This window comes from Symphalangus syndactylus, chromosome 2 (genome assembly GCF_028878055.3).
Source record: "Symphalangus syndactylus isolate Jambi chromosome 2, NHGRI_mSymSyn1-v2.1_pri, whole genome shotgun sequence".
NCBI lineage: Eukaryota > Metazoa > Chordata > Mammalia > Primates > Hylobatidae > Symphalangus > Symphalangus syndactylus.
This window is the reverse complement of record NC_072424.2, coordinates 127,215,990-127,227,021: the sequence shown is the minus strand read 5'-3', so window position 1 is coordinate 127,227,021 and position 11,032 is coordinate 127,215,990.

Here is an 11,032-nt window from a genome sequence, read left to right as displayed (position 1 = left end):
GTCCTGTGATCAATAATCAGGCGCTTTGAAGTTGGCTGGATCTCGTTTGTGCTGTCTTTTGGAATTAATTGAAATCTTAATCCTCTGCTCTAATAGTTTCTTTTGAACTATGGAAATAGCAGCCCTGTAAGAAAATATTTCTGAAGGGAATGCTGAAAATAGCTTAAACTTTTCTCTATAAAGTTTTTCCCGGTGAGCAATGCTTTCAACTGAAAATGTTCCCTTGTAATTATGCCTGTGTCTGTATTTGTGCTTTTCTTTTGCTTGACTTCCATTCTGTTTATTCAGCAGTTCAGGGCCATGCCACAGTGATCAGCTGACCGAAGGACAGCCTCGTGATGTGCTTAGAAAGCAAGAAAGTGGAGCCCAAATAAAGAAACCAGACTCGCGGCTTCCCTCCCAACACAGCAGTTAACGTGGAGAGGAGTGATCTTTTTGAGATGCCCTCCACTCTCCTTTCCCTGTTAAAGATGGGCGGGGGTCGGGGGGGAGAGAGAGAGAGAGATCAGATGATCAGATTTAGGAATCCATCCAACCTAAAAAAAAGAAAAAAGAAATCATCAGATGTGGCTGAGGTACCACAACTGCAAGACGCCGCTAGTGCAGTATCTGGAGCAGAAGCCACTGGCCTTCGGGGAGTCGTGGCCCAAAGCTGTTACTTCCCATTTCCCTTTCCACCCCACCTCAACAACAGCGGCAACATCACAGGCAAAATCAGTACTGAGTGCTTAAAAGCTATTTTTTTTTTTTTTTTTTTTTTTTTAGCATTTAGCAACATCCCTTGACTAATGAGTTTCTTTATTATATCACAAAAAGCAGAAGCCAGGAAAGCATTAAGGTTTTAGGTGTATAGTTTCTAAGTAACGTTCCCTTGCATTTATTTTTTATTTGTTTGTTATTGAGACAGGGTCTCAGTCTATCACTCAGGCTGGAGTGCAGTGGCATGATCATGGCTCACTGCAGCCTCAAACTCCCAGGCTCAAGGGATCCTCCCACGTTCACCCTCCTGAGCAGCTGGGATGACAGGTGCACCACCACACCTCGCTAATTTTTTTTTTTTTTTTTTTTTTACAGACGGGGTGCTGCCCACTCTGGTCTCAAACTCCTGGCCTCAAGCAATCCTCCCTCCTTGGCCTCTCAGTGTTGCGATTATAGGCATAAGCCAACACACCTGCCTCCCTCTCATTTCAGAATTTTATTTATTCTTCTGGATTTGAGCACATGCTACTAAAGAGGGAGTCTACAGTGAAAATAAAGCAAGACCACTCTCAAAGCACCTGGCAGCACATGCAGCAGGGTCGTCAGTGCGCAGAAGGCCTCACAGCTAGTCCAGGCCCACGGGAGCCAGGACGGTAGGTGAACACAGGGTTCTTTGTGTCTTGTTCACTGCGGTATCCCCAGAACCCAGGCCATGCTTGGCACATGGGACAGCACTCTGAGTGAAGCAAATAAAAATAAGATTTCTAAATCAAGGCTTAACTCTGGAAAGCAGAGGTGTCTGATAGTTGTCTGGGATTTGTTAGGCAGCATAAGATGCTACATAGTGAATGTGACCAGAGTTAGTTTTATATAAAAGAGAATCACTGGACATACAGTCAGTCAGCCCTCTGGATCTGCGGGTTCTGCATCTGTGGATCAAACATATTAGGAAGACAAACACATTAGGAAAAAAATACAATAATAGAAAAAAAGCTGGGTGTGGTGACTCACGCCTGTAATTCCAGCACTTTGGGGGAGGCTGAGGTGGGAGGATTGCTTGAGGCCAGGAGTTTGAGACCAGCCAGGGCAGCACAGGGAGACTGCACCACTGCAAAAAATTAAAAAAATTCGCCGGTGTGGTAGCATGCACCTGTGGTCCCAGCTACTTGGGAGGCTGAGGTGGGAGGATCACTTGAGCTGGGGAAATCAAAGCTGCAGGGAGCCATGATCATGCTACTGCACTGCAGCCCGGGTGACAGAGCAAGGCCCCATTTCACAAAACAAAACAACAACAAAAAAAAAACAAATAAAGACCAATACAGTATAACAACTATTTACAGAGCATTTCCATTGTATTAGGTATTCTAGATAGTCTAGAGCTGATTTAAAGCGCAAGGGAGGATGGGCATAGGCTGTATGCAAATACACCACCATTTTATATCAGGAACTTGAGCATCTGAGGGTTTGGTATCCATGGAGGTCCTAGAGAAAAACCTCTGTGGATTCCGAGGGATGAGTGAATATTTTAATGGAAAAGATACTTGAAAATAGAACTAGAGGTGGGCAGCTCCCTGGAGAACATCTCTTTAATCCAAGCTGTGAGGAGGCCAGAGGCCATGCCTGCAGGACGTCCATCCCTGACGCTGGTGTCCCTTTATTGACTATCAAATGGTGGTTGCATGGGAGTGTGGGCACCATTAGGACAAGGCAGCTCTTTTCTACCTCAAAAGAGTGATCCTCAGCAAGGACCGGAAGACCAAAGTACCAGTATGGCACGGATCTTGGTGTACATATGGCAACATTCACTTGGACACTGTCAGTGGGTCACACTGAGCTCCCTGGGAGAAAATGATGACAACACAATGCTAACACCGGGTGACCACAGGCAGTTATCTTTCTTAGCATTAATTCAGTAGTGTTATGGTTGGAGAAGAAAACCGTGCCGATATGTGGTGATATATTATAGAGGAATTGGCATATATGTTACTAGTATAAAGTGAGTTTTAAATAAAACCGAAGTTAGCAACAGTATGGGTAATGGAAACTATCACACAGGAGGGCGTCTCGTAGCTCTGGCTTTAGATACTACGAGGTTCTGTTTCACATCTGATCATTACTAAGGGAGCACCTTGTGGGTAGCTTGTTTTGTGTTCTGCTTTTCCCCTCGTTTGTCTTTCTCATGGAGGTAAACACAGTAAATGTTTCTTCTCCTAAAGATTTTTAAAAACATTATTTTAATTAATTTTTTTGAGACAGGGTCTCACTCTGTCACCCAGGCTGGAGTGCAATGGTGCAATCTCAGCTCACTGCAGCCTTGACCTCCCTGTTCTTAAGCAATCCTCCTGCCTAAGCCTCCTGAGTAGCTGGGACTACAGCTGTCAGGTACACCATGCCTGGCTAATTTTTTTTTCTTTTCTTTCTTTTTTTTTTTTGTAGAGATGAGGTCCCACTATATGGCCCAGGCTGGTATTTGTTCCTTTTTACTGCTGAGTAGCATTCCAGTCTGTAGACACACCAGCATCTGTTTCTCCATCCACTATTGATGAACATTTGGGTGGTTTCCAGTTTTTGGCCACTATGAATAAAGCTTCTCTCAACATTTAAGTCTTTATATGGACTTATTTCTTCATTCCTCTTGGGGAGATTATCCCCAAACTTTTCATGGCTAATTTTTGCCCATTTCATTAAGTACACTCTTACTTATCCTCCACAGAATGTATATTTTCCATCTTATCTTCTCCAGCTTTTAGCCAAACAAGGTTACCTGCAGATCCCTATACCACCCCTAGAGTTTCTAAACTCCACTGTGGCTCACACTGTTTCCTGTGTCTGGAATGTCTCCCCCTCTGTCAGAATCTCACCCACCATTTCAGTCTCATCTCAAAAGCCTCGTTTTCATTAATTGTCCCTGACTCAACCACAAGAAATTGTCTCTCTTCACTGAACTTTGTAGCTTTTTGTACAGCACCTGTCCACAGTTAATCTCATTATTAATAAGTGGTAGTTACATTCTATAAAGTCTCCACAAACACTGATTTAGCAAAGAGCGAACAGTGACTTGCTCCTAGGGGAAATGCAGGGTTAGGTTCCTACGAGTCTCTGCCCATGATATTTTCACCAGCCCATCAATACATGACCTTGTTTTACGTGTTTCTGTTTAAAGACACTTTATTCATGAACATTGAACTCATAACCAACAGGGCTGCAACTTGCTCATGAACAAAGCTCTCTAACACATGTATTTTCTCGCTAAGGCCCATCCTGGCATTCTTGGGCTTAGAACAGTTGACAGCATTTCAGCACAATGTTGAGGGCATTTTAAACGGCAAAATCACCAATACAAATGCAAAAAACATATCCCTAAATAGACTGCAGAAAGGACACTTGGTTCACAGTACAGGAGCTGACACAAGAGGCAGACTGTTGTGTGGCTTGACCTGAGATGGGAATATGAGCATTGGGTGACTCAAGTTTGTCACTGTTCTACCCATGTCTGCAAAAGACTATAAAAGTGCCATGACCATTTTCAGTGAATAGGGAAATTCACAAACGAATCCACAGACAATGATTGACTGTACTTGCATGCTTATTTCTCCTCTATAAGCTCTAAGGTGGTGACTGTCTCTCATGTCATCAAACACACTGCCTGACCTATGGCAGGAATGTGATACTGAAAAGCATTTGGGGAAAATCATAGAAAAATTAAGCTAGACCCTGTCATCAAATTTATAACGTAACATAAAATTTGTTGCCCACCTACTATGTGCCAGATCTAAGCTGGAAGCAGGGTATAAAGCAGTGAAGAAAATGAGAGAATGTGGATAAGATTATGAAGACTAGCAAAAGGAGTAGCAAAGTCAAAATGTGAAATTTTTGAAATATAAAGATGATTCTGCAGATTGAGAACTGATAAATTACTATCGCTACCTTAGAACAAACTGGAATCAAAAGGACAAAATGACAGTTGGCCTAAGGTTTTCAGTGAGTACTACTTATTCTTTACTTGTTTCCAAATTTGGGAGCCCCTTGTTTCTTGTAATGTGAAGCCAGTAGTTACCTGTTAACTGTTAGCATATTAATAATAAACAGTAGAGGCCAGGCGCAGTGGCTCACGCCTGTAATCCCAGCACTTTGGGAGGCCGAGGCGGGCGGATCACCTAAGGTCAGGTGTTCAAGATCAGCCTGGCCAACATGGTGAAACCCCGTCTCTACTAAAATACAAAAATGACGGCAGGTGCCTGTAATCCCAGCTACTCAAGAGGCTGAGACGGGAGAATCGCTTGAACCCAGAAGACAGTGGTTGCAGTGAGCCGAGATCGCGCCACTGCACTCCAGCCTGGGTGGCTGAGCTAGACTCTGTCTCAAAACAAAAACAAAACAAGACATAACAAACAGTAGAAAAGAAAGAGATTGTGGTTAATAAAGAAAGCAATACAGGTGGAAGTTTAAAAATCTTTGCTGTGTGTTTTTGTCATTTGATATTGAATATAATCATGTTTTGAGATACTTCATAACAAAAATCACCTATTATCATTCACTGGAATGGAAATTGCATATATTGCTTCTCATTCATTACCTTAGCAGAGCTTGGTTGTCTGGGTTAGCAAATTGGTGTTCTAAGATGTGTATGCTCTTTTATTACAAAAAGAATTTGGCAGTTCAGCAAAAGGGCATGTGAAAGACTTCTGTTAAAAACCAAAAGGTAGTAGTTAAGACTTCAATTCAGATGAATAAAATGTGGGCTTGTTTCATGTCACTCACTCTCAGGCAATGTGTTGGCTATCAGATCCAATGGAGTTTAACCAGTGAGAGTCCCTGCCCTCCACTGCTCATCCTTTAGTCAGAAGCCTGTCTCTTCACCTTTCTTGGGAAAGAAGAAGACAGGATTTTTACATACTTTGCATTTAATTTTCTTCTTTCTTTCCTTTTCTCTTGACCAGTATTCTCCAGAAAAATATTCTCCCATGTCCCTCTGCTTCATTTTTGAGGAAAAAAAAAAGGACATTCATTATGTCTAAGAAGCAGCCACTCAAACACTTAGGTCCAGGAAAAAGCAAACTTTAAAATTTGAAGTAAAGTTGGATGTAACAGAGGCCTCAAGCTGAAATGTCAATTTCTGAATTTTCCAGAATATCCACAAAGATCTCTACTTCTTCATCCCCCTCTGGGACCACACAGAAGATACCAGAAACATTATTTTTGAGTTTCATTGTTACATTTATCTATCCCAATAGTATGACTGTCTTATTTCAGTTTTCCAAATGCAAAGCGTTCCAGCTAATTAGTGGGCTGGCCTGGGAACCTACTGCTTCTAATACTAGTTCTAGGGGAAAATATATACTACATTCAAAATGGCTGTAACCATTGGTTAACTTGAATAAATGTTAGAAATTAACTTGGCCTTCATGTTAAGAGTCATTATCATCAAGTCTGGGTGCGGTGGGGCACGATTGTAGTCCCAGCTACTTGGGAGGCTGAGGTGGGAGAATAGCTTGAGCCTAGGAGTTCAAGTCCAGGATGGGCAACATAGTGATACCCTATCTTAAATAAAAAAAGAATCGTCATCAACTACTGACCTTTCGCCATGTATGAAAGTATTTGCTATGGGGACACAAAGACACACCTGTCCTAACAGTCATACCTTGCAGATATTGCAGGTTTGGTTCCAGACCACCATAATAAGGTGAGTATCACAATACAGTCAGTCACATGAATTTTTTGGTTTCCCAGTGCACATAAAATTGTTTACACTATTCTGCAGCCTATTAAGTGTGCAATAGCATTATGTCTGAAAACAAAATGTACATTCCTTAATTAAAAATACTTTATTGCAAAGAAATGTTAACAATCATCTGAGCCTTCAGCAAGTCATAATCTTCTTGCTGGTGGAGGGTCTTGATGGCTGCTGATCGATCAGGGTGATGACTGCTGACTGATCAGGGTGGTGGCTGCTGAAGGATGGGGTGACTGGGGCAATTTCTTAAAATAAGACAACAATGAAGCTTGCTGCATCGACTGACTCTTTCATGAAAGATTTCTCTGTAGAATGTGGTGCTGTTTGGTAGCATTTTACCCACAGTAACGTGGAATCAATCCTCTCAAACCCTGTGGCTGCTTATCAACTAAGTTTATGTAATATCCTAAATCCTTTGTTGTCATTTCAATAATGTTCACAGCATCTTCTCCAGGAGGAGATTCCATTTCAAGATACCACTTTTTCTTGTCCATAAACACCAACTCCTTATTTGTTCAAGTTTGATCATGAGAGTGCAGCAATTCAGTCCCATCTTCACGCTCCACTGTTAATTCTAGTTCTCTTGCTACTTCCACATTTGCGGTGACAAGTCTTGAACCCCTCAAAGTCATCCACGAGGGTTGAAATCAACTTCTTTCAAACTCCTATTAGTGTTGATATTTTGACCTCCTCCCATGAATCACGAATGTTCTTAATGTCATCTAAAATGGTGAATTCTTTCCAAGTTTTCAGTTTTCTCTACCCAGATCCATTAGAGGAATCACTATCAATGGCAGCTATAGCCTTATGAAATGTATTTCTTAAGTGATAAGACTTCAAAGTCTAAATTATTCCTTAATCCACAGGCTGCAAAATGGATATATTAGCAGGCATGAAAACAGTAATCTCCTTGTACATCTCCATCAGAGCTCTTGGGTGACCAAGTGCACTGTCAATGAACAGTAATATTTTGAAAGAAATCTTTTTTTTTTTTTCCTGAGCAGTAAGTCTCAACAGTGGGCTTAAAATATTCAGTAAACCATGCTATAAACAGATGTGCTGCCATCCAGGCTCTGTTGTTTCATTTCTAGAGCACAGACTGCGTATATTTAGCATAACTCTTAAGAGCCCTAGGATTTTTGGAATGGTCAATGTGCATTGGCTTCAACTTGAAGTCACCAGCTGCATTAGCCCCTAACAAGACAGTCAGCCTGTCCTTTGAAGCCAGGCATTGATCTCTCTTCTCTATGAAAGTCCTGGATGGCATCTCGATGCCTTCTTCCACTTGAAGGCTGTTTCATCTACATGGAAAATCTGTTTCATGTAGCCACATTACCTTAGTTTGATCTTCTGGATAACTTGATGCAGCTTCTATATTGACACTTACTGCTTCACGTGGCACTTCTATGATGATGGCTTCTTTCTGTAAATCTCATGAACCAACTTCTGTTATTGTCAAACTTTTCTTCTGCAGCTTCCTCACTTCTCTCATAGAATTGAAGAGAGTTAAGGCCTTCCTCTGGATTAAGCCTTGGCCTAAGGGAATGTTGTGGCTGGTTTGACTTTCTATCCAGACGATTAAAACTCTTCGTATCAGCAATAGGCTGCTTCACTTTCTTATTACTTGTGTTCACTGAAGTAGCACTACTAATTTCCTTTGAGAACTTTCCCTTTGTATTCATAACATGGCTGTTCGGTGCAAGAGAACTAGCTTTCAGGCTATCTTGGCTTTCAACATGCCTTCCACACCAAGCTTAACCATTTCTAGTTTTTTATTTAATGTGAGAGATGTGTGACTTTTCCTTTCACTTAAGGTTAGAAGCCACTGTAGGGTTAATTGGCCTAATTTCAATATTGTTGTGTCTCAGGGAATAGGAGGCCCAAGAAGAGGGAGAAAGATGGGAATGACTGGTTGGCGAACAGTCAGAACGCACACACTGGCTGGGTGCGGTGGCTCACACCTGTAATCCCAGCACTTTGGGAGGCCGAGGCGGGCAGATCATGAGGTCAGGAGATCAAGACCATCCTGGCTAACACAGTGAAACCCTGTCTCTACTAAAAATACAAAAACTCAGCCGGGCGTGGTGGCACATGTATGTAATCCCAGCTACTTGGGAGGCCAAGGCAGGAGAATCACTGGAACCCAGAAGACGGAGGTTGCAGTGCTCCGAGATTGCACCACTGCACTCCAGCCTGGCAACAGAGTGAGACTCCATCTCAAAAACAAACAAAACCACACACACACACAGACACACAAAACCATATATTATCAAGTATCGGTTAAGTCTCACACAGACATGGTTCAAACATCACTTAAGCCTTAGATGGATATGCTTCATGGTGCCCCAAAACAATTACAACATCAAAGATCACGGATCACAAATCATAACGAATATAATAGTAATGAGAGTTTGAAATATTGTGAGACTCATCAAAACGTAATACAAAAGACACAGAGGTACATGCTGTTGAAAAAAATGGCACCAATACATTTGCTTAATGCAGGGTTACCACAAGCCTTCAATCTGTAAAAAACACACCTGTGAGGTGCAATAAAGTGACACACAATAATTAACAATGTATGTCTGTATCTAAGTGGAGAGGTCAAAGTAGCAATGAATGCCAAGTAGGCAGAAAATATAGCAAGTGCTATGAGAAAAGGTGCAGTTTGGAAAGGCCTCATGATGGTGACCCTTGATCTGATGACTGGAAAGTTAAATTTAAGTACAGAGACAAGGCAAATGGCATGGACAAAAGTACACTGGTGGGGATGTGCAAGGCCTATCAAGGGAAGTGATTAGACCAATTTAGTTGTAAGAGAACTCTGTTGGAAAGTAATGATCCTGAAGAGACGGGTAAGGAACAAACAAGTCTTACAAGTAAGCCCAATGAACAATGGGGAAATAATTAAGATTTCTGAACAGGACTGTGTGGGCATAGTGTTATTTCTGTAATATACTGTAATCTAGCTGCAGTGTGCAAGGAAAGAGTAAGAACTTGGAATCAATTAGGTCACAGTGTGAAAGGGACGAAACCTACCAACAATCCATGGATGAGTTCAAAGGTGAAAATTAAAAAAAAAAAAATATATATATATATATACACATATATATATACACACACACACATATATATCTGGAGCCAGGTGCAGTGGCATGCATCTGTAGTCCCAGCTACTTGGAAGGCCAAGGTGGGAGGATAGCTTGAACTCAGGAAGAGGCCAGCCCAGGTAACACAGCAAGACCTTGTCTCTAAAGAACAAAACCAAAAACCACTGGAAAGCATTTCCATGGTGAAGATATCGCAGTCTTTGTTCAAGGCTATGAGGACCAGTAAACACTTCTGGAATAAGATCAGTAAGGTGTATTGGTTCCGCATCACGTCAGAGGAAGGTTGCCCTCAGAAGAGGAAGAACGGAGTGAAGAAGGGAATCCGTGAAGAGGGAGGCACTAGAGAGAAGTGTGCTTTGGGTCCATTTTAGGCTTAAAACAAATATGCAGACATGCAAACACTAGAGTAAGTTCTTTAAGTGTTTTTCCTGGAGAAATAATTTGTTATACTCCATCATAAAATGTACATTCTTTAGAGAGCTGAACATATAATAGAAATATAAACATACCCGATCTTCAGGTCAGCCTTCCAAAGTTTTATAATATTTGCAAAGCTACCAACCTTTGACATTAAGAGGGAAAAATTCAATCTCAGTGATTGAAACATCAAATTCTGATCCATTGAGATGTCCCTAGACCAATTCAGATAAATAGCGAACTTACCTGTTAATACTGTTGAGAGAAAAATACTTCAAAACCCATTTATGTAAAAACACGACCCACTTTTAGGACAATGCAGTTCCTATTCAGAGAGAAGGGGTTGGCTCAGATAATAGTTTCACATTAATCCTTACAACACTCCTGTGAGGTGGGTTTAGCATTAATCTAATTACCTTCGTTCGACAACGAGAGGCAATACAAGCAAGGAACTGTCCCAGGATTAGAGTAAATCTAATGAAGACATCTGAAATCACAGCATTTTGGGAGGCTGTGAGCCGATCACTTGAGGTTGGGAGTTCGAGGCCAGCCTGGCCAGCATGTCGAAACCCTGTCTCTACTAAAAATACAAAAAAATTAGCCAGGAGTGATAGCGTGTGCCTGTAAACTCAGCTACTGGGGAGGCTGAGGCAGGAGAATCACTTGAACCTGGGAGGCAGAGGTTGCAGCGAGCCGAGATTGCTCCACTGGACTACAGCCTGGGTGAGAGTGAGACTCTGTCTCACCACCCCCCCACACACAAAAAAGTTGAGAGGTCATAACAAATACAAAAACTACACTACAAAATTGTTTTCTTAGGCCTTTTCTCTCAGTTGTCTAATTGTATTTTCAGATGGAAGCAATACAAATTAAAACGCAGCTGAGCCATTTCAAGTAAAATGGATATAAAGTTGTAGCACCAAAAAAGCTGAAGCCAAAAATATATTCATTTGCCATACAGGAATAGTACTTTGTGATGTTATATGGGAAGCTATGCCGATACCCAGCATAGAGATAATAAATCTGGAGTAGTCTCTGGTGCCACTACATTATTTTCTAGGGCAATATGGCC